The 22,800-nt window shown below is 37.7% G+C and overlaps 1 long non-coding RNA gene across 1 annotated transcript; it reads left to right on the top strand.

Annotated features, from left to right (window-relative positions):
* The first annotated feature begins 895 nt into the window (after positions 1-895).
* On the top strand, positions 896-4,817 carry LOC142178618 (uncharacterized). The gene is made up of 2 exons (XR_012706881.1): positions 896-3,301; positions 4,421-4,817. It is a non-coding gene; the product is annotated as an uncharacterized LOC142178618 (long non-coding RNA).
* Positions 4,818-22,800: the final 17,983 nt, after the last annotated feature.

The following is a 22,800-nucleotide window of genomic DNA, read 5'->3' as shown; positions in this document are numbered from 1 at the left end:
TTTCTCATAATTAACTTTTGTGAGACGGGGGTATTGAAAAGACAGCGTACCATTATTTTTCATGGCTCTGATACCACGTTGTTGGGAAAATAAATATATCCCGCCCAGGAATAATATCCACAGCAAATAATAATAACACAAGAGAGTAACAATAACACCAAATCTTTTGACGGGGTAAAATACAATATCCGAGCGGAGCAATATTACCACTATAATATTATAACTTAGTAGTGTCAAGAGACTACTACAACTTCGAAAGAAATAAGACTCTTTATTTTAAAACACATCACTACAATAATATTGCCACTCACTATTTATCTCACAGACAATAATCTCTGGATTACTCTCACTGCTTTGCTTTCTATTTAGCTTCTCTTTGTTTTTGGTGTATTAAACATGGAGGGAAGCATCTCTATTTATAGGCAAAATTGCCAACCTCTCAGCCAATCCAAATTGTTGAATCAGCCGCCTAACTTGGCTTCAGCCACCCACCTGCTTCTTCGACTTTTCAATCCTTTTATTTGTTTCATTTATGGGTCCCACATTATGTTCGGTTGACAGTGGGAGGGGATGGTTAAATATTTATTTGGTTCGATATATCAAAGATATCTTGTTTACCATCATAGTTCTTTTCTACTTCTTAATTCAGAAGACGATTTCGATAAGAGTGGGTTGCTCTAGATGGTGAGTACCCTCCATTTCCAACTAAGAGGTTGTGAGTTCGAGTCACTCCAAGAGCAAGGTGGGGAGTTCTTGGAGGAAGGGAGCCTAGGATCTATCGGAAACAACCTCTCTGCCTCAGGGTAGGGGTAAGGTCTGCGTACACACTACCCTTCCCAGACCCCACTAGTGGGATTATACTGGGTTGTTGTTATTGTTGTAATTCAGAAGACGATTTCATCATTTACTATAGTTTCAAAGTTTTAGAATATATCATTTTCGGGCGTTTCCCTATTAAATTTCATAGGTTCTTAATTTTGTGGTGTTCAGTTATTAAGGTTTCAATCTTAACATTGGGGCAGAAATCGACGTAGATCTCCACCAGAGAGCTTGTTAAGCAATTTGAGTTGGCCTTAAATGTAGTGTTGTGAAAACTGGACGTTTCCTCACTTAAAGCGAGAAGCGAAGCGAGGCGACCCATCGAGCGCTTCTGCTATCTAAAGCGTAGCAGGTATTCAAAAGCGATTGCTTAATTCCCACTAAAAAGTGAGAAGCGAGGATGCGAATCGATACGTAAGAATCGTGTGTTTCTCTGTTTTAAAGGGCTGCCCACCTATTTAATTAAAAAGGATGTTCGTTTTTTAAAACATATCGACCTGCAGCAGCAGAGAAAGAAAGAGGCGATTATGGTTCAAGTTTTCTACACGTTTCAAGTCCAGGTATGTGATTTCTTTTTCTTTCTTCTTCTTTTTCTTTTTTTTTTCACTGTTTTAGCGTCCAAATAGCACTGTTTCAGCGTCCAAATAGCAGCGAAGTACTATCGAATTTGTTTTTTCCCTTCAATTCCTATTTCTCATTCTTCTCCTCTTTTTCTTCTTCATTTTCTTGCCAGTTTTTTCGTTTGAAATGCTGCCCATTTTTTACTGGAATGGTATACTGCCCTTACTCTTATTTTTATATTCTTTATTCTTAGTTCTTATTAGTTGATGAAGAAGAAGAAGTTGAAGAATATGACCAGCAATATAATAATGATAGTGGAATATAAGAATTTGACAATCTTCTAGAAGAATAGAATTCTCATTTTGTGCTTTAAATGGTGCTACTCTTTAGTTTTTACATTGAAATATTGAATGTTGTCTATGCAGTATTTATTTTAATATTGTTTTTAAAATATTCGGCTTCACTTCAAAAAAGCGAGCGCTTCGCTTCTCACTTTAAGCTAGAAGGGGTTGTCGTTTTTCCTCGCTTTACGCTCTTCACAACACTGCTCTAAAGCCTCTCTATTGGTGATCATAACCTCTAAAGGTTTCAATCTTAACATTGGGGCAGAAATCGACGTAGATCTCCACTAGAGAGCTTGTTAAGCAATTTGAGTTGGCCTTAAATGCAGTGTTGTGAAAACTGGGCATTTCCTCACTTAAAGCGAGAAGCGAAGCGAGGCGACCCATCGAGCGCTTCTGCTATCTAAAGCGTAACAGGTATTCAAAAGCGATTGCTTAATTCCCACTAAAAAGCGAGAAGCGAGGATGCGAATCGATACGTAAGAATCGTGTGTTTCTCTATTTTAATGGGCTGCCCACCTATTTAATTAAAAAGGATGTTCGTTTTTTAAAACATATCGACCTGCAACAACAGAGAAAGAAAGAGGCGATTATGGTTCAAGTTTTCTACACGTTTCAAGTCCAGGTATGTGATTTCTTCTTCTTTCTTCTTCTTTTTCTTATTTTTTTTTCACTGTTTCAGCGTCCAAATAGCACTGTTTCAGCGTCCAAATAGCAGCGAAGTGCTATCGAATTTGTTTTTTCCCTTCAATTCCTATTTCTCATTCTTCTCCTCTTTTTCTTCTTCATTTTCTTGCCCATTTTTTCGTTTGAAATGCTACCCATTTTTTACTGGAATGGTATACTGCCCTTACTCTTATTTTTATATTCTTTATTCTTAGTTCTTATTAGTTGATGAAGAAGAAAAAGTTGAAGAATATGACCAGCAATATAATAATGATAGTGGAATATAAGAATTTGACAATCTTCTAGAAGAATAGGATTCTCATTTTGTGCTTTAAATGGTGCTACTCTTTAGTTTTTACATTGAAATATTGAATGTTGTCTATGCAGTATTTATTAAAATATTCGGCTTCACTTCAAAAAAGCGAGCGCTTCGTTTCTCACTTTAAGCGAGAAGGGGTTGTCGTTTTTCCTCGCTTTACGCTCTTCACAATACTGCTCTAAAGCCTCTCTATTGGTGATCATAACCTCTAAAGGTTTCAATCTTAACATTGGGGCAGAAATCGACGTAGATCTCCACCAGAGAGCTTGTTAAGCAATTTGAGTTGGCCTTAAATGCAGTGTTGTGAAAACTGGGCGTTTCCTCACTTAAAGCGAGAAGCGAAGCGAGGCGACCCATCGAGCGCTTCTGCTATCTAAAGCGTAGCAGGTATTCAAAAGCGATTGCTTAATTCCCACTAAAAAGCGAGAAGCGAGGATGCGAATCGATACGTAAGAATCGTGTGTTTCTCTGTTTTAAAGGGCTGCCCACCTATTTAATTAAAAAGGATGTTCGTTTTTTAAAACATATCGACCTGCAGCAACAGAGAAAGAAAGAGGCGATTATGGTTCAAGTTTTCTACACGTTTCAAGTCCAGGTATGTGATTTCTTCTTCTTTCTTCTTCTTTTTCTTTTTTTTTTCACTGTTTCAGCGTCCAAATAGCACTGTTTCAGCGTCCAAATAGCAGCGAAGTGCTATCGAATTTGTTTTTTCCCTTCAATTCCTATTTCTCATTCTTCTCCTCTTTTTCTTCTTCATTTTCTTGCCCAGTTTTTTCGTTTGAAATGCTGCCCATTTTTTACTGGAATGGTATACTGCCCTTACTCTTATTTTTATATTCTTTATTCTTAGTTCTTATTAGTTGATGAAGAAGAAGAAGTTGAAGAATATGACCAGCAATATAATAATGATAGTGGAATATAAGAATTTGACAATCTTCTAGAAGAATAGGATTCTCATTTTGTGCTTTAAATGGTGCTACTCTTTAGTTTTTACATTGAAATATTGAATGTTGTCTATGCAGTATTTATTTTAATATTGTTTTTAAAATATTCGGCTTCACTTCAAAAAAGCGAGCGCTTCGCTTCTCACTTTAAGCGAGAAGGGGTTGTCGTTTTTCCTCGCTTTACGCTCTTCACAACACTGCTCTAAAGCCTCTCTATTGGTGATCATAACCTGTATATGGTTTGATTTCACTCACCATGTCGCTGGTCCCTATTTAAATTTCCATGCAATTCAAATAAAGCGAACCAGTAATTTGCTTAATGATGTCTATTTAGAATAAAATCGATAGCTGAAAGATTGAAATAGCTTTAATTTCGGATTTCCAAAAGAGGACAAGATTTTATTAACTTTTCTGAAAGTTTATGCTTGAAAGAGTAAATTGTTCTCTCTTTTCTTTTTACATCTTGTGATATTATGTACTATTTGCAATAATTTGACTGGTATCATATGTTACATTTACTGTATTCTCATAGCTACAAAGAAGGGTTCATTGGGTTTCAGGAGAAAGACCTTTTTTGCCTCAATAATATAGAAGCCTCAACTTTGTATGCCATGCGCGTATCTCTTGGTCTATTATCTTGGGTATTATCTGTCTTCAATTCGATATACAATGGGGGCGAAAGTTAGCTACTTCACAAGATCAGAAAGACTGAAAAAATTCTTTTTTTCAAGGACAGGATGATATCATATCATTTACTACTTTTTTTACAGGAATGGTCACTAGGAAATGTTAATCGTCAGGACTCAAGTATTACTTCAATCTAAGTCATGTGTTGCAGCTGCACTGCCCGGACTTCCGTCAAGGTAGGAAATGGTTCAGACATTAATTTTTGAGTCGAACAAGATATGCAACAACCTATAATACTAGATGACTTGATCACAAACAATTTTTGGGCAACTGTCAAGTACAACAGAATGCAGATAATGAGACAACCTTACAACAAGCAGCAAATTGAAAAAATATACCACAACTGAAGTTTTGGATTACATGTTAGGAAGGGCACAATTCTTATGTCCTTTTTGGCACATATTAGAGAGAATAAACATTTACCCCATATTGTATATAAAATTCTTTTGAATATGATTATTTATTTTAATTTTATATGGAGCACTTTGTCTAATAGCACGATTGCAATTTGAAATCACTTCTCTAGTAATAATATCATACAATATTGTGCCTCCAGTTCTATCATCCTTTTATCTTTATCTAATGGTTAAATATTTTTGTCATTAACCATATCTTTTCTTGGCATTCTAGAATTTTCCACTACATGTCATATAATCTCAGCAGATAATATGTGTTTGTTTAATTCTAGATATGACTGGTTCAACTTAATTAAATGGGAAAGTGAATCAAAGGAAACAAGACTAGAAATTAATAACACAAGAAAACAAGCTCAAGTAAAAATCATTTAATATTGTGATACACTTTAATTAGAACTTAATCTTCATTAGCCAATAATTAGGCATTAGATTCACGTGAACAAATTCCAATAGCTTTTAACAACTACGAAGAGTCTTCGAAAGTCAATATTTTGCGACCGAGGTCAATGCTTTCTTCATCAGCAGAGCATGATTCGGAAAAACAACACTTACAAACGCCATTAACACATTGGCGAATTCCAATTCTGCATCTAAAAGGACAATCATTTACGAAAACACAGTGCTGTCCCTCTCCCATTACAGCATCTGTGGATTAAAAATTTATTAGCACAAGCATATTTCAAGAGAAAACATAATTCATGAGATATTAAAAGTATTTGTATGATTGAGGTAGACCTATGTCAGTATATTCAGAGCACATACAATTAATTGTTTATACATTCTAAAAAGAATATTACACCATTATTTTATGGTCTGATTGAAAATAAAATACTGAGTGCGAGCGCACCTGCCATTGGCAATGCAAAGCTTATGGAAAGCAAAAAGTGCTAATTTTTTTTAAAAGTGCTTATTTTAAAGAGTTAGGTGTTTCGTAAATCTTTTAGGGAAAAAATTAAGTGCTTTTGAGTAATAGCATAATTCACTTTTCAAAATAAAAAAAAATTAGTTTTCACTAAAATCACGTTTGGAACCTTGACAAATACAAATTACTGGTCTAATATTGGCAAAATTGTTTTAAATTGATTAGCCAACAATAAATTATTATTGACCAAAAATATTTTTAACAATATCCACTTTCAAATTAAGAAAAGTTTGAAAATTTAGCCATAGAGGCTATTGAGTAAGAGAGACCTAGGAGGGAGAGAGAGACTAACCACATGAAAAGATCAATAAGGTGGCTAGGAAAAGCAAAGTCATCGAAGCCTTATCCATGGTGTACAAAGGAAATTGTAATATTGTTTTTACTTTAGAGTGCTTCTTATTGTAACTATATATAGTACCTAGTTAATTAAGAACTTGCAAAATTTTGATATGGTCATTTCCAATTGTTGAAATTTGTTTTCGATCTTGAATTTTGGTTAGTGGATCAAAGAATATATTTTGCCGGTGGTAGGTTAGCCAATGAAATATTGTCTTAGTATATATAATCTACCTATCGAGATTTGCCTGCATATATTTTAATGAGTCTCCTGTAATGAAATTTACATTTAGTGGAATTTGCTAGTAATTGATAGGGGTTAAATCATTTGTTGAGAATTGCTAGTAATTTACATGATTTATATATTTTACGAGAAAAAAATACATAAACCCGTTTGCACCAAATCAATATATGAAAAACACGTGTTAGCCATATGCATTCTTAATTTGTTTGTTACTCTTAAGAGTAAATTATTTTGTGCGAGTAAGTATTTTTTTTTTTTTCGTGTTAGGGGTGCAAAACACAACGGGGCCTGCTTTATAGCATTCATTCATTTTTATTGACTTTTCGAAAATGCGGATATGATATACCCTAGCTTTCAGGAAATAAATAGATACAGACAGCCGAGGGTTGCTTAGGTAAGCATCCTCCATCTCTATCTAAAGATTGTGGGTTCGAATCATCAAGAGAGCAAAAATCATATGACTTGTACATGCATGACCCATTTATAAGAAAAAAATCTAGCGCTAACTTTTAGTAAACATACAAATTTTAGTCCTCTTAGCATACTAATAATAATAAGCTGTCTTTTGTTTTAAGATAATACATTAGAAAATTTATTTCTTTTTTATTTTCATCGAAATAGCTAGCAAATTTGAAAACAAATATATTCTAATTAACAGTATGAAATTAACTAGAAAAACGAACATAAATCCGAAGGTTGAACTCCAAAATTCATTTTAGGAAAGAAAGAATAAGATTTACACTGGGTATCCCAGTTAGAAACATATTTACACTAAGACAAATTTATTACTTGTTCAATATGTCGTTAGTGAATATAGTAGAAATATTTATTTTTAGTCGCTCTAAAAAATAATAGCCGATATATATATATATATATATATATATATATATATATATATATATATATATATATATATATATATACTTGTTCAATATGTCGTTAGTGAATATAGTAGAAATATTTATTTTTAGTCGCTCTAAAAAATAATAGCCGATATATATATATATATATATATATATATATATATATATATATATATATATATATATATATATATGTGTGTGTGTGTGTGTGTGTGTGTGTGTGTGTGTGTGTGTGTGTATTATATATAAATAATATACATATTTTTATTTTTTACCTAACAAATACAATTAAGCTCCGATGACCAACTAATTTTATATTATTTTTCCAAAAAAGGTGCATGTGCGAAAAAAGGAATTTGCTTTTGAAAAAAAAACAGGATTTATATTAATTGTGATACATTGGTAGAAATTATCTTTGAAAGAAAAAATATAATATGCATTGCATGGTTTCAGAAAGGTACGTAATTCTATTTTTCATGATTTAATTTCATACTCGGTTTGTCCTAATTTAGTTATATATAGCTTATGTTGTTTCTCGCAAAGTTGTGTGACTGCCCCAGTGCCGAATGTAGTGTTGAACCGATGGGTTTAATTGAACTAATAACTTTTGATGCGGAGTGAAAATTTATATGTAAATATTTATTTAAATTGTAAAAATAGTAGATATGACACTACTAGAAATCCGGTAAAAACCGACCAAAAAAACCGACCAACGTTGGTCGGTAATGGCCAAAAATCGACCAAAACGCGACTATTTACGTATGGACAGTATTTTTGTGGTCGGAAAGGAATACCGACCAAAGTTGGTCGGAAATTACCGACCAACTTTGGTCGGTCAATTAAATTTAAAAAAAAAAATATTGCAAAAAAAACGGACCAAAGTTGGTCGGTATTTTAATTATGTAAAAAAAAGATTCACCATCTGAAAATTGAATCGGGGTCTGTACTGTAGCAGGATACTATTCTACCACTAGACCATTGGTACATTTTGTTTTAAGACTGTCTTTTATTTGATTTATACTCTTTAATTGTATTTTCGCACGAAAATAACCGACCAAAGTTGGTCGGTTTTATTAAAAAGTAAAATTACCGACCAAAGTTGGTCGGTTTTTTTAAATGACCCGCCGAATTAACCGACCAATTTTGGTCGGTTTTTTTAATATTAATTTTTATTTATATTAATTGAAAAACCGACCAAAGTTGGTCGGTTTCTTGAAACATAAATTTCGCGGGACTCAAAAATAGTTTCCCGCATTTTTGCGCCAAAGAAAACCGACCAAAGTTGGTCGGTTTTGTAAAAAAAAAAATTTTTAAAAAACCGACCAACTTTGGTCGGTTTTTTTACCGATCAAAGTTGGTCGGTCGACCTTGGTCGGTTTTTGCCGAATTTCTAGTAGTGTGAACCCATAACTTTAAAACTATAATGAGATTAATGCTAATTAAAATTTTAAAAGTTGAACCCATATAATTTAAATATTGGATCCGCTTCTGAACAACGCACTACTCTGTTCTATTTCATATTCTATTAGTTGTGCAGATCCTTCGTTAGTTCACTCTCTATCAAATTATATATGCTTCCTCTAATATCTCTATCTCCAAAAATATTATGCTTCTTTTATCTCATTTTATGTGAACGTGTAATTATTTAGTGAATCAAACAACTTTTCTTTAAATACGATTTTCTCAAACTCTTTTAAATATAATTCTTTCAAATAATATTTTAAATATAATCCTTTCAAATAAAAGTCACTTTGTGACACCTCATCTCATAATCATACAATACGGGTCTCAGCTCACTTTCATATTTTCACGGCACCTCGTGCCAATATTTCTATCACAACCGCACGGATAACTCACGTGTCAATATCATCATCATTTACTCACGGCACCTCATGCCCACATTTCATATCATAACCGCACGGACAATTCACGTGCCAATAGCATTTTCATTGCATTTTCGCGGTACCTCGTGCCCATATCATAATCCGCCCGACAATATCCACAGGCTCATAATTTTAACATATATCTGACTATTATCAAATTTACTGAATTTATAAAATAAATTGCACAATATATAAAATAAGTCACAAGGAAATCATAACATCACATAAAAATTACAACACATTAATCCCACATCATCACATATCACCCCTAACCATAGCCACCCTTATCCCTTCTCCCTGATAATATCAATAGCCACCCTTATCACTCATATAGCCACCCTTACCACTCATATAATAGCGACCCTTATTGCTCTTATAATAGCCTCCCTATCGCTTCGCCCAGATAATATCCCAACACATATAACCACAGTAAAATGTCACCCTTATACCCGCATAATATCAACAGTCATGGTATATAAGGACCATGACTCCCTTAAGCACAGTGAGATGCCTGAAGTGCTGAATAAAATAGCCTGGAAGGATGACCCCTACCATAAGTACCCCTGCCTCCAGATGAGGCTCCTATGAAATTACCGGAATGATGGGGCCTCTTATATGACACTGGCCCTCTCTCCTCAGCATAAACTAACTCGATCCGCCGAGCAATATTCACGGCCGTCTGGAAGGAAATATTACTCCCTGTCTCCTTGGCCATCTGAAGCTTGATAGTATAAGTGATTCCATCAATGAATCTACTCACTCTCTCTCTTTCAGTATGAAGAAAGATAATGACATGACGTACTAAGTCCACAAATCGAGTCTTATACTGGGTGACGGTCATGCTACCCTACTGAAGGCGCTCGAATACCTTACGGTACTCCTCTTTCAGAGTAATAGGAACAAACTTCTCCAGAAATAGCTGTGAGAACTGCTCCCAGGTAAGTGCAGGTGAACCAGTTGGTCTAGTGAATACATAATCTCTCCACCACCTCTTGGCGGAGCAAGTCATCTGAAACTCAGCAAAATCGACCTCGTTGCTTTCAACTATTCACATGTTTCGCAATACCTCATAGCAATGGTCCAGATAGTCCTGTGGGTCCTCAAAAGGTTCACCATTGAAATGAATGAGAAATAGCTTCGAAAACAACAACAAGGAAGGAAACTGGGGCATCTCTATGGCAAACTGGAACAATACCTGTGATCACGGCATTGGATGACTCGGCCTCAGGCCTAGCTGGGAAAGCATAAAATCGGGGTTGGGCCCTACCACTATGAACTATATATCTAGGATAGGCCCTAGATGGCTAGCCTCCACCTCTAACAGTCTGACCTCCCACCTCTAACAGTCTGACCTCCACCTCTAGCTACCTGACCCCTTCCCCTAGCTGGCTGGGCAGGCCGTGGAGCAACCGGTGCCAGTATGATGGCACGAGAATCCTACTGAGATCTACTGCTCAACAACCTAGGGCAATACCTCCTGATGTGACCAATGTTCCCACACTCATAGCACCAATCCTTTGCCGTAGCTGCTGAAGCTGAAGCTGACCCGAATGGGCCGGATAACTGCTGTAATGACTCTGGAGTGGTGGTGCACTGATAGGATCTGAATGTGCACTAAATGTTGGTTGCCTAGGGTAAGGTATATAAGGACCATGACTCCCTTAAGCACCGTGAGATGCCTGAAGTGCTGAATAAAATGGCCTGGGAGGATGACCCCTACCATAAGTACCCCTGCCTCCAGATGAGGCTCCTATGAAATTACCGGAATGATGGGGCCTCTTATATGACACTGGCCCTCTCTCCTCAGCATAAACTAACTCGATCCGCCGAGCAATATTCACGGCCGTCTGGAAGGAAATATTACTCCCTGTCTCCTTGGCCATCTGAAGCTTGATAGTATAAGTGATTCCATCAATGAATCTACTCACTCTCTCTCTTTCAGTAGGAAGAAAGATAATGACATGACGTACTAAGTCCACAAATCGAGTCTTATACTGGGTGACGGTCATGCTACCCTACTGAAGGCGCTCGAATACCTTACGGTACTCCTCTTTCAGAGTAATAGGAACAAACTTCTCTAGAAATAGCTGTGAGAACTGCTCCCAGGTAAGTGCAGGTGAACCAGTTGGTCTAGCGAATACATAATCTCTCCACCACCTCTTGGCGGAGCAAGTCATCTGAAACTCAGCAAAATCGACCTCGTTGCTTTCAACTATTCACATGTTTCGCAATACCTCATAGCAATGGTCCAGATAGTCCTGTGGGTCCTCAAAAGGTTCACCATTGAAATGAATGAGAAATAGCTTCGAAAATAACAACAAGGAAGGAAACTGGGGCATCTCTATGGCAAACTGGAACAATACCTGTGATCACGGCATTGGATGACTCGGCCTCAGGCCTAGCTGGGAAAGCATAAAATCGGGGTTGGGCCCTACCACTATGAACTATATATCTAGGATAGGCCCTAGATGGCTAGCCTCCACCTCTAACAGTCTGACCTCCCACCTCTAACAGTCTGACCTCCACCTCTAGCTACCTGACCCCTTCCCCTAGCTGGCTGGGCAGGCCGTGGAGCAACCGGTGCCAGTATGATGGCACGAGAATCCTACTGAGATCTACTGCTCAACAACCTAGGGCAATACCTCCTGATGTGACCAATGTTCCCACACTCATAGCACCAATCCTTTGCCGTAGCTGCTGAAGCTGAAGCTGACCCGAATGGGCCGGATAACTGCTGTAATGACTCTGGAGTGGTGGTGCACTGATAGGATCTGAATGTGCACTAAATGTTGGTTGCCTAGGGTAAGGTATATAAGGACCATGACTCCCTTAAGCACCGTGAGATGCCTGAAGTGCTGAATAAAATGGCCTGGGAGGATGACCCCTACCATAAGTACCCCTGCCTCCAGATGAGGCTCCTATGAAATTACCGGAATGATGGGGCCTCTTATATGACACTGGCCCTCTCTCCTCAGCATAAACTAACTCGATCCGCCGAGCAATATTCACGGCCGTCTGGAAGGAAATATTACTCCCTGTCTCCTTGGCCATCTGAAGCTTGATAGTATAAGTGATTCCATCAATGAATCTACTCACTCTCTCTCTTTCAGTAGGAAGAAAGATAATGACATGACGTACTAAGTCCACAAATCGAGTCTTATACTGGGTGACGGTCATGCTACCCTACTGAAGGCGCTCGAATACCTTACGGTACTCCTCTTTCAGAGTAATAGGAACAAACTTCTCCAGAAATAGCTGTGAGAACTGCTCCCATGTAAGTGCAGGTGAACCAGTTGGTCTAGTGAATACATAATCTCTCCACCACCTCTTGGCGGAGCAAGTCATCTGAAACTCAGCAAAATCGACCTCGTTGCTTTCAACTATTCACATGTTTCGCAATACCTCATAGCAATGGTCCAGATAGTCCTGTGGGTCCTCAAAAGGTTCACCATTGAAATGAATGAGAAATAGCTTCGAAAACAACAACAAGGAAGGAAACTGGGGCATCTCTATGGCAAACTGGAACAATACCTGTGATCACGGCATTGGATGACTCGGCCTCAGGCCTAGCTGGGAAAGCATAAAATCGGGGTTGGGCCCTACCACTATGAACTATATATCTAGGATAGGCCCTAGATGGCTAGCCTCCACCTCTAACAGTCTGACCTCCCACCTCTAACAGTCTGACCTCCACCTCTAGCTACCTGACCCCTTCCCCTAGCTGGCTGGGCAGGCCGTGGAGCAACCGGTGCCAGTATGATGGCACGAGAATCCTACTGAGATCTACTGCTCAACAACCTAGGGCAATACCTCCTGATGTGACCAATGTTCCCACACTCATAGCACCAATCCTTTGCCGTAGCTGCTGAAGCTGAAGCTGACCCGAATGGGCCGGATAACTGCTGTAATGACTCTGGAGTGGTGGTGCACTGATAGGATCTGAATGTGCACTAAATGTTGGTTGCCTAGGGTAAGGTATATAAGGACCATGACTCCCTTAAGCACCGTGAGATGCCTGAAGTGCTGAATAAAATGGCCTGGGAGGATGACCCCTACCATAAGTACCCCTACCTCTATATGAGGCTCCTATGAAATTACCGGAATGATGGGGCCTCTTATATGACACTGGCCCTCTCTCCTCAGCATAAACTAACTCGATCCGCCGAGCAATATTCACGACCGTCTGGAAGGAAATATTACTCCCTGTCTCCTTGGCCATCTGAAGCTTGATAGTATAAGTGATTCCATCAATGAATCTCCCCACTCTCTCCCTTTCAGTAGGAAGAATGACATGACGTGCTAAGTCCACAAATCAAGTCTTATACTGGGTGACGGTCATGCTACCCTGCGGAAGGCGCTCGAATACCCTACGGTACTCCTCTTTTAGAGTAATAGGAACAAAATTCTCCAGAAATAGCTGTGAGAACTGCCCTCCGGTAAGTGCAGGTGAACCCGTTGGTCTAGTAAATACATAATCTCTCCACCACTTCTTGGTGGAGCCAGTCATCTGAAACTCAGCAAAATCAACCTCGTTGCTTTCACCTATTCACATGTTTCGCAATACCTCATAGCAACAGTCCAGATAGTCCTGTGGGTCCTCAAAAGTTTCACCACTGAAATGAATTGGAAATAGCTTGGTAAACTTGTCCAACCTCAACAAATCCTTAGAGGACAAAACGGGCCTATCATCGGCCTGTGCCGCAACAATTCGCTGAACTACCCTAACTGGCAGGGCTGCTGGAGCCTGATACTAGGGAGCTATCTACTCCGAGGTAGGAGTAGTGGGAGTTTGTGCTCCTCCCCCAGCCTGTGAGATGGCTGGTTCCACTGGAAATGTACCATTCTGGGCCACACCCTCTATAAGGCTCCACAACATGTGCAACTGCTTGAGCTCGAGGTTGAGCTCTGCCTCTGCCTCTGGTACGACCTCGACGTCGGCCTCTGCCCCTAGTCGCAGCTGTCACTGGGGGCTCGAGCTCCTGTCTGGCTTTAGATGCAGTGCGTGTTCTCGCCATCTGCGAGAGAACAAGAATAGAAGAGTTCAATCATCAATGATAGAATAAAATCGCATGACAGAGAAGAATATAAGTGAAATTGTTCCTAATCTCCATAGCCTCTGAAAGATAAGTACAGACGTCTCCGTACCGATCCTTCAGACTCTATGAATCTTGATCGTGACTCGTGAGATCTAGGTAACCTGGCTCTGATACCAACTTGTCATGATCCAAAATTCCCACCTTCGGGACCGTGATGGTGTATAACATTTCACTTGTTAGGCTAGGCAACGTTAGAAAACTTTTAGCCATTTTATTTACAATTCAATTTAATTAATAATAAAGAAACCAAATAACTAGAATAAAACCTGAACTAAAGTGAATAAACCAAAATAATAGCGATGTCTAAATACCATTCCAGAACTGGTGTCACAAGTGCACGAGCTACTAGAATAATACAAATAAAGGTATGAATAAAAATAAAGTTATCTGAAAGAAAATACACATCTAAGATAAAGTAGAAGAGGACTTCAGAACTGCGAAAGCCTTGCAGCTATACCTCAAGTCTTCTCTGGTGGCTGAATCCGAGCAAGTCTACGGTATGCCGCTGGGACCAACTACGGTATCTGCACAAGAAGTGTAGTGTGCAGTATGAGTATAACCGATCCCATGTACTCTGTAAGTGTCGAGCCTAACCTCGATGAAGTAGTGACTAGGCTAAGGCAGGTCGCTTATATTAACCTGTACATAATAATAATAATAACAAGAATAGAGGTAAAATAGATAACTCATATCAACAATCGAGGCCAATTCGGCAGTCACAATCAATTATTTCTTTTATCATTTTATTGCGGCATGCAACACGTTCCCACAATATAGTCTTTCAATCAATTCTGTTGCGGCGTGCAACACGATCCCACAATACAAACTTTTATTCAATTATGTTGTGGCGTGCAACCTGATCTCCAATATATCTTTCAATCAATTCTGTTGCGGTGTGCAACCCGCTCCTCAAAATAATATATATATCATCATTTTTATTTCTGTTGCGGCGTGCAACCCGCTCCTCAACAATATCAATTAACAACACTTATACGTAAGATTACTTCAATAAATGGCATAATTAATATGAAACTACAAGGCAACAAGGTATACAACAATTATGATTTATGTAGGAAACAAATAGGAACAAGTAACAAATAAGTGTGGAATCGGGGAGGAGATAGGTAATTTAATATATGAAATGCTAAATGTCAAGTAGCAATTATGACACAAAAGTCAAATAAGCATGTAGCAATAGTAGGCAATAAAAATAAGGGAATCAATTAATATAACAATTAAGTCATGAAATAAGCCAATTATTATAATACATAAAAGCATGGAAACAAGCAATTTGATGACGTATAGACACTCGTCACCTCGTCTATACGCCACTACACATGGAATTTACGTAACACATAGTTCAAGGGTTCTATTCCCTCAAGTCAAGGTTAACCACGATATTTACCTTGCTTCGCAATTTAAGTGATCACTCGACCACAGACTTTTCTTTCGAATTAGTCTCCAAATCAATCAAACCTAGCAATTTATTGGCCAACAATTCAATTGGAGCTTTAGAAATTATTCACAATTCGAAAGAGAATAAATTTAAGTCATTTTCGAAAAAGTCAACTGAAACTCAATATGGGACCCACTTTTCGGAACTCGGCAAAAATTCATGGAATCCGAACACCCGTTCCGATATGAGTTCAACCATATAAAAATTATCGAATTCCGACATCGGATCACCTTTCAAATCTTCATTTTTCATTTTTGGAAGATTTTACAAAAACTCAATTTTCTTCCATTCATTTTACTAATTAATGATGTAAATAAGTATGAAATCAAGAAATACAACTAATTTCGGATAAATAATACTTACCCAACTCAAACTTGTGAAGAATCCCTCTGCAATCACCCAAAACCGAGTTATAAAACTCTACAAATGAACAACAATGTCGAACTCCGAACTTAAGCATTCTGCCCAGGTAAGTCACATCTTTAAAATGCGACTTGTCTCATTATTTCCAGGCAGGTCGCATTTAAAAGGGGCGACCTACTTCAGCAACTTTCTAGGCAAAAACTGCAGTACTAGTCTTCAGTAAATCAATCATCATTTTCTGTATAAATATCCAAATGATGAATGGTTTACCTTTCTGAAAACTAGACTCAAAGAGATACAACTTTTATTTTTTGATCATCTCCAAATTCCTTATAGATTGCGAGATATAAGCTTCCAAAGTCAGCCTTGTGCAGCAGAAATTTCTCGGGATGCACACTGATGTAGCCAAAAACCAGCAATTAAAAATGGCGTAGAAATGGTCTGAAACCACTCCGAAACTCACCCGAGCCCCTCAGGACCTCGCCCGAATATACCAACAATTCTCAAATATATTACGGACTTACTCGAAGTCTCAAATCATACATAACAATGGCGAAACTACAAATCGCGCGTCGATTCAAACTTATGAGTTTATGAAATTTTCAATTTTATAACTCGCGCCGAAACATGTCAAATCAATTCAGAATGAACTCAAATTTTTGCGTACAAGTACCAAATGACATTAACGAAGCTACTGAAATTTCCGGAACTATAATCCGAACCCGATATCATAAAAGTCAACTCTCGGTCAAACTTATAAATATTTCAAAACTTCAACTTTCCAATTTTTCGCCAAAATGCGCCGAATTGTCCTACGGACTTCCAAATCCAAATCCGGACACACGCCTAAGTCTGAAATCACCATACGAAACTATTGAAATTCTCAAAACATCATTCCAGAATTATTTACATGAAAGTCAAATCCCTGGTCAAACTTTAGAAATTCAAGCTTTATAAAATCAAACCTTTTATTTTTTTTCAAAAACTAACGGAAAACATGCCTACGCACCTCGGAATAACTTCAAATTTTGTACACAAGTTATAAATATTGTTGCGAAGCTGATCGAACTCTCAGAATCCAAATCAGGACCAAGTATCAATAAAATTCAATTATGGCCAATTTAGGAATTCTTTAAACCTTTAAATTCCTAGTTTTCGTCAAATGGCGATAATTCGAGTTAGGGACTTCCGAATTCGATTCCGGGCATACGCCCAAGTGCTAAATCACGATACGGATCCACCGGGACCGTTTGCTCAAAACGTTGACCGAAATCAACTCAAATGAGTTTTGAAGCACTATCTTACATTTTTATAAATTTTTCACATACAAGTTTTCCGGAAAAATATACAGACTATAAACGCAAGTCGAGGAATGCTGAATGGTGCTATTCGAGATCTCGTAGCACAGAATTGAATGTTAAATTTAAAGATGACCTATCTGGTCATCAGACAATGAAGTAATTTTGTTGTTCATAATTTCATTCTCGTCTTGTCCCAATTCAATTACAGTATATTTTACTGTTTATGTTATTTCTCACTGAGTTGTGTGGCTCATATTACTCTTCTTCTATTTCGTTTGAGATTCTAGAGTATTTGTTTAAAGAAATCCATCAAAAATACAAAAATTATTGATTTAGAACCCAATAATTTAAAAAGATTAAAATTGCACATTCATAAGCTTCAAATTTCGACTTTGCCCCTGAGACTCGATAGCTGGAAAGGAGCGATCATTTCTTCTGGTACAACCCAACATATCTGACAGGCCTATATCATGAACATAATAGCAGAAACAAATTGCTGACTCTGCACGCATATTTGTTTTTTAATGTTATAGCATTTGAAGGTTGAAGGGATCTGATTAGTATGGGTAGATGACAAGAATTCATTGTTGAGCAACTAGCTATAAGCATTTATATTGTTACAACCCAAGCATATGGCCCACATGGATTTGTCTTCCGGGCTATCTTAAAAGCGTGTGTATTATGTGAACTTGTGTCATGTCTTATAAAACTCTTCACTTTTCTCTTCCATTTCGATGTGAAATTCGCGTAAGGTGACATGTCTTGACATCCTAAAAGCCTGACAGTCATGTATGACCCGTCCTCATCAGTCCGCCCTCTTTCATAGGTGTCACATATATGGAGCAAAATGTTTTTTTTAAACTTCGTGTTCGGTCAAAAACTTCCACACCAAATTGGAAGAAGGGAGTAATAACATTGTCACGACCCAATTTTCCCTATGTGTGACATCGTGACGGCGCCTAGTCTCTACAACTAGGTAAGCCTAATATTTTACGAAATAATGAAATAAAAATATAAATTTAACCAACGATTCAAAAATACACAATAATTCCAAAATCCGGAACATCGTGAATCACAAACTATAGGAGGAAAATCTAGTGTCTCTATACATCAGAGTCTAACAAAAGAAAATACAGAAGATAATGGACAAGGGGAAGAGTAGAAGGGGACTCAGAGGTCTGCGTACGCGACAGATATACCTTGAAGTCTCCAAAGCTGTCCCGGCTCACTGATAGTGCGGCTGATAAGGAGTACCTATATATGGACATGAAAAATATGTGCAGAGAGTAGCATGATTACACCACAATCGGTACCCAGTAAGTGTCAAGCCTAACCTCAGTCGAGTAGTGACGAGGTCAGGTCAGGGCCCTACTGGTACATATATAATAAAACAAGGTAGAGTTTAATATCACAGAAAGATAAAGGCTGAAATTTACAAGAATGAAATCATAGAAGATAACAGCTCATTACACAAAAACACAACAGGGGATCTACCGAGATACCATCTCGTAGTCCCAAACGTAAATATGCAGCACAAGGGGATCTCCCGGAATACCGTTCCGTAGTCCCAAAGTAAATATGCAGTACAGGGGGATCTCCCGGAATACCGTTCCGTAGTCTCAAAGTAAATATGCAGTACAAGGGGATCTCCCAGAATACCGTTTCGTAGTCCCAAAGTAAATATGCAGTACAGGAGGATCTTCCGGAATACCGTTCCGTAGTCCCAAAGTAAATATGCAGTACAAGGGGGGATCTCCCGGAATACTGTTTCGTAGTCCCAAAGTAAATATGCAGTACAGGGGGATCTCCCGGAATACAGTTCCGTAGTCACAAAGTAAATATGCAGCGAAAACAATAGAATTCAATAATTACGGCACGAAATTCTACAGTTCAATCTAAGTATCAGTTAAGGAAAAGACAGGTAAATTCACTAAACATGCTGCACGTAGTTCAAGTAAACAGTTAAGGCAAATAAGCATGCTATTCTAATCTAGAAAGATACTACACATGCTAATGAAACTCAAATAAGAAAGACATCAGGTTATTACTTAGTAGAAAATCGAGTTTTTACACAATTAGCCCGTGTACGTACTCGTCACCTCACGAACATGGCGCTCATATATAAAAAAACAGTACAATTCTTACGGGGAGTTCCCCCACACAAGGTTAGGCAAGCCACTTACCTCGAACCAAGCTCAATCAATCGGTCACAATGCCCTTTCCACGAATATTCGACTATGAATGGTCCAAATCTTGCCAAATGCCATTACATATCATAAATACAACCATAATAAACTCATCTAATTAATGAAATCAACAATTTAACAAAAATTCTGAAATTTATCAAAAATCGCTCGTGGGACCCACGTCTCGAAATCGGGTAAAAGTTACAAAATACGAATACCCATTCACTCACGAGTTCACTCATACCAAAATTACTCAAATCCGATACCAAAATCTCAATTAAAACTGGAAAATTCGGCCTAAGAACTTTTCTCATTTTTTCTCACATTTTTCACCCCAAATCCGAAATTAAATGATGAATTCAAGCATAGATTAGTTGAATATATCCATAAAGGAGTTAGGAATCGTTACCCAAAGATTTTCTCTGAAACACTCTCGAAAATTGCCTTCCTCTGAGCTAAAATATCGATTTTTTTGTGAAATGAACATCAAATCCTCGAATCTGCCCCTTTTCTGCCCAGTTATTATGCATCTGCGGACTAAGGATCGCATCTGCGGAATTTTCATCGCAGGTGCGACTTTTCACTTAAAGCACCCCGTTCGCATCTGCGATTAAGAGGTCGCACCTGCGGACCCTTGTCCGCTTCTGCGGTCCCAAACCGCTCATGCGATTCCTTCTTTCGCAGATGCGGAAGTCCCCTCGCACCTGCGATCCCAGACCTCCTTCCCCTTTCTGCTTCTGTGGCCCAAAGTGCGCATGTGCGGACACAATAGATACAGTAGCATCCGAATTTCTCCTAAGTCAAATGTTTACCCGTTAAGCACCCGAAACACCAGAGGCCCCCGGTACCTCAACCAAACATACCAACCAATCCTAAAACACCATACGAACTTAGTCGAGCCTTCAAACCGCATCGAACAACATCAAAAACACGAATTATGCACGGATTCAAGCCTAATGAATTTTGAAATTTCCAAATCTCCAAACTACGTCGAAACATATCAAATCTCGTCCGAATGACCTCAAATTTTACACACAAGTCAAAAATGACCCTACGACTCTACTCCCACTTCCGAAATTCCATTCCGGGTTCGATGTCAAAATTTCCATTGTCGGTCCAAATCTTCAAAAATTCGACTTTCGCCATTTCAAGCCTAAATAAGCTACGGACCTCCAAAACACAATCCGGACATGCCCCTAAACCCAAAATCACCTAACGGAGCTAACGGAACCGAATCTGGAGTCGTCTACATATAGTTCCGACTACGGTCCAAATCTTAAGACTTAAGCTGCCATTTTTAGGGACTAAGTGTCCCAAATCACTCCAAAACCAAAAATAAAACCTCCCGACAAGTCACATAAGCAGAAAAAAGGTACGGGGGAAACAGTAAATAGGGGATCGGGGCTAATACACTTAAAACGATCGGCCGGATCGTTACAAACATATATAAGAAATCAAATATCCAAAATAGAAAGGAACAAAAAATATTGTCATGAACCAACCAACAAGTAATGCATTTTTATTCATCATTTGTTTCAACAAGCACAAGTAAACATCTAGTACCATGATACTCCTTAATTAAAACACAATATCTTTATCAGCTAGCCAATAATTAAGGCAATAGATTCACATGAATAAACTCCAATAGCTTTAATAGAACTACGAAGATTCTACCAAGATCAATAATTTGCGACTGATGCCACTGCCTTTTTTATCAGTGGTGTATGTCTTGGAATTACTACAAATACAAGTTCCATTAAGATAAATAAGAACAACCCCAACTTCGCATGTGATATGGCAATCTGCTGTAGTCTTACACTTCTCCCCTATCACTACATCTGAGGATTAAAAATTTGTTAGCACCATTGCAAAGGCATAAATTTGTAAAAGACCTAGTTTTGTGTGAGTGTGTGTGAGTGAATCAATAAGAGAGAGGAGGGAGAGACAGAGAACCCGATGCACGAAGCATCTCACATTTATACAGGGTCCCGAGAAGAGCCGTACCGCAGGGGATGTGATGCAGGCAACCTATCCTGATACAAGTATTAGTGGCTGATTTCACGACTCGGACCCGTGACCTATAAGTCACACAGAGACAACTTTACCGTTACTCCAAGGCCCGCGTATGAGTGAATTAGTAAGAGAGAGGGAGGGAGAGAGAGACTAACCGCATGAAAAGATCAATGAGGTGACTACGAAAAACCGAGTGATTGCTTGTCCATGTTGTGTAAAAGGAAGTCATTTTAGACTGCTTTAGATAGTGTAGCAATGTATAATACCTAATTCATTAAGAACTTGTTAATGTTTTTTTGTCAATTGAAAAGATTAATGTAGCTATTTAATTTCCAGTTATGATTTGTGAACTCTGATTTCCATCTTGTGTTTATGGAAGGGTAGTCAATGAAAAATGTCCGGTATATATAACCTACCTTATATAGATGCATCCTCAATTTGCAAAGATTGTCTCCTTAGGTAGTTAAATAGGTTAGATTTATTTGTAATTGTGTAGCATAGTTACTTTCACCCAAATATATTTTCTCATGTAGTAATCAAGCAATACAAATTTGCATAGTTAACCAAGCCACTAGTCGGAAGCCCTTACTGTTACTATTATGATGTTGAATGCCAAAGTTTGGAGTTGACGAAACACAATTAAGAAGGAGAACTGCTATGAGCCATATACAAAAAAAAAATAAGGAATTTTCAGAAACAACTATTGTATAGTGGCTATTAACTTTCTATAGCTACCATATGCATAATTACTTCCTATAGCTACTATTTAGTTGTTACGGTAATGTATTTGCTGTATTTGCCTTGAATACAGTAGCAAAAGTCGCCTAAAAATAAGGGGTTACAATTGTATGCGACTGTATTCACATGTATTCGCGCCATGTATTAATGAATACAACAACGGCAATCACCATAAAATAGGTTTGTCCAGCTGTCTAGTAACGCAAATATGATCAATTAGCGTGATACACTCCTAGTATAACTCAACAAAATCAATTCCAACTCGCCTCATTATTAACATAATTAATTAGAATAATGTTTCAGTTGTATATAACTGTTGTATTTAGTGTGTTTCAATATTTATTTTTTACTTTTGCATTCATTAGATTCAATGTTTGTATTTACTGTATTCACTATTTTATATTCAGTGTATTCAATTGTATTTGTATTAACAGTATTTTAGTTATTCCTAATATATTTTATTACTGTTGTATTCAGTATATTTTATTGGTTGTTTTCATTGTATTTTTATTTGTATTCAGTGTATTTTAAAATTAAATATATTCACTGTTTATATCTTATTCTATTTCAATGTTTATATTCCATGTATTTCAATGTTTATATCATGTATTCATGTATACTGTATGTACAATATGCATGAATACAT

This window comes from Nicotiana tabacum, chromosome 24 (assembly GCF_000715075.1).
Source record: "Nicotiana tabacum cultivar K326 chromosome 24, ASM71507v2, whole genome shotgun sequence".
Classification (NCBI taxonomy): Eukaryota; Viridiplantae; Streptophyta; class Magnoliopsida; order Solanales; family Solanaceae; genus Nicotiana; species Nicotiana tabacum.
Note: the sequence above shows the minus strand (reverse complement) of the source record. Positions and strands in the feature narration are given on the sequence as shown.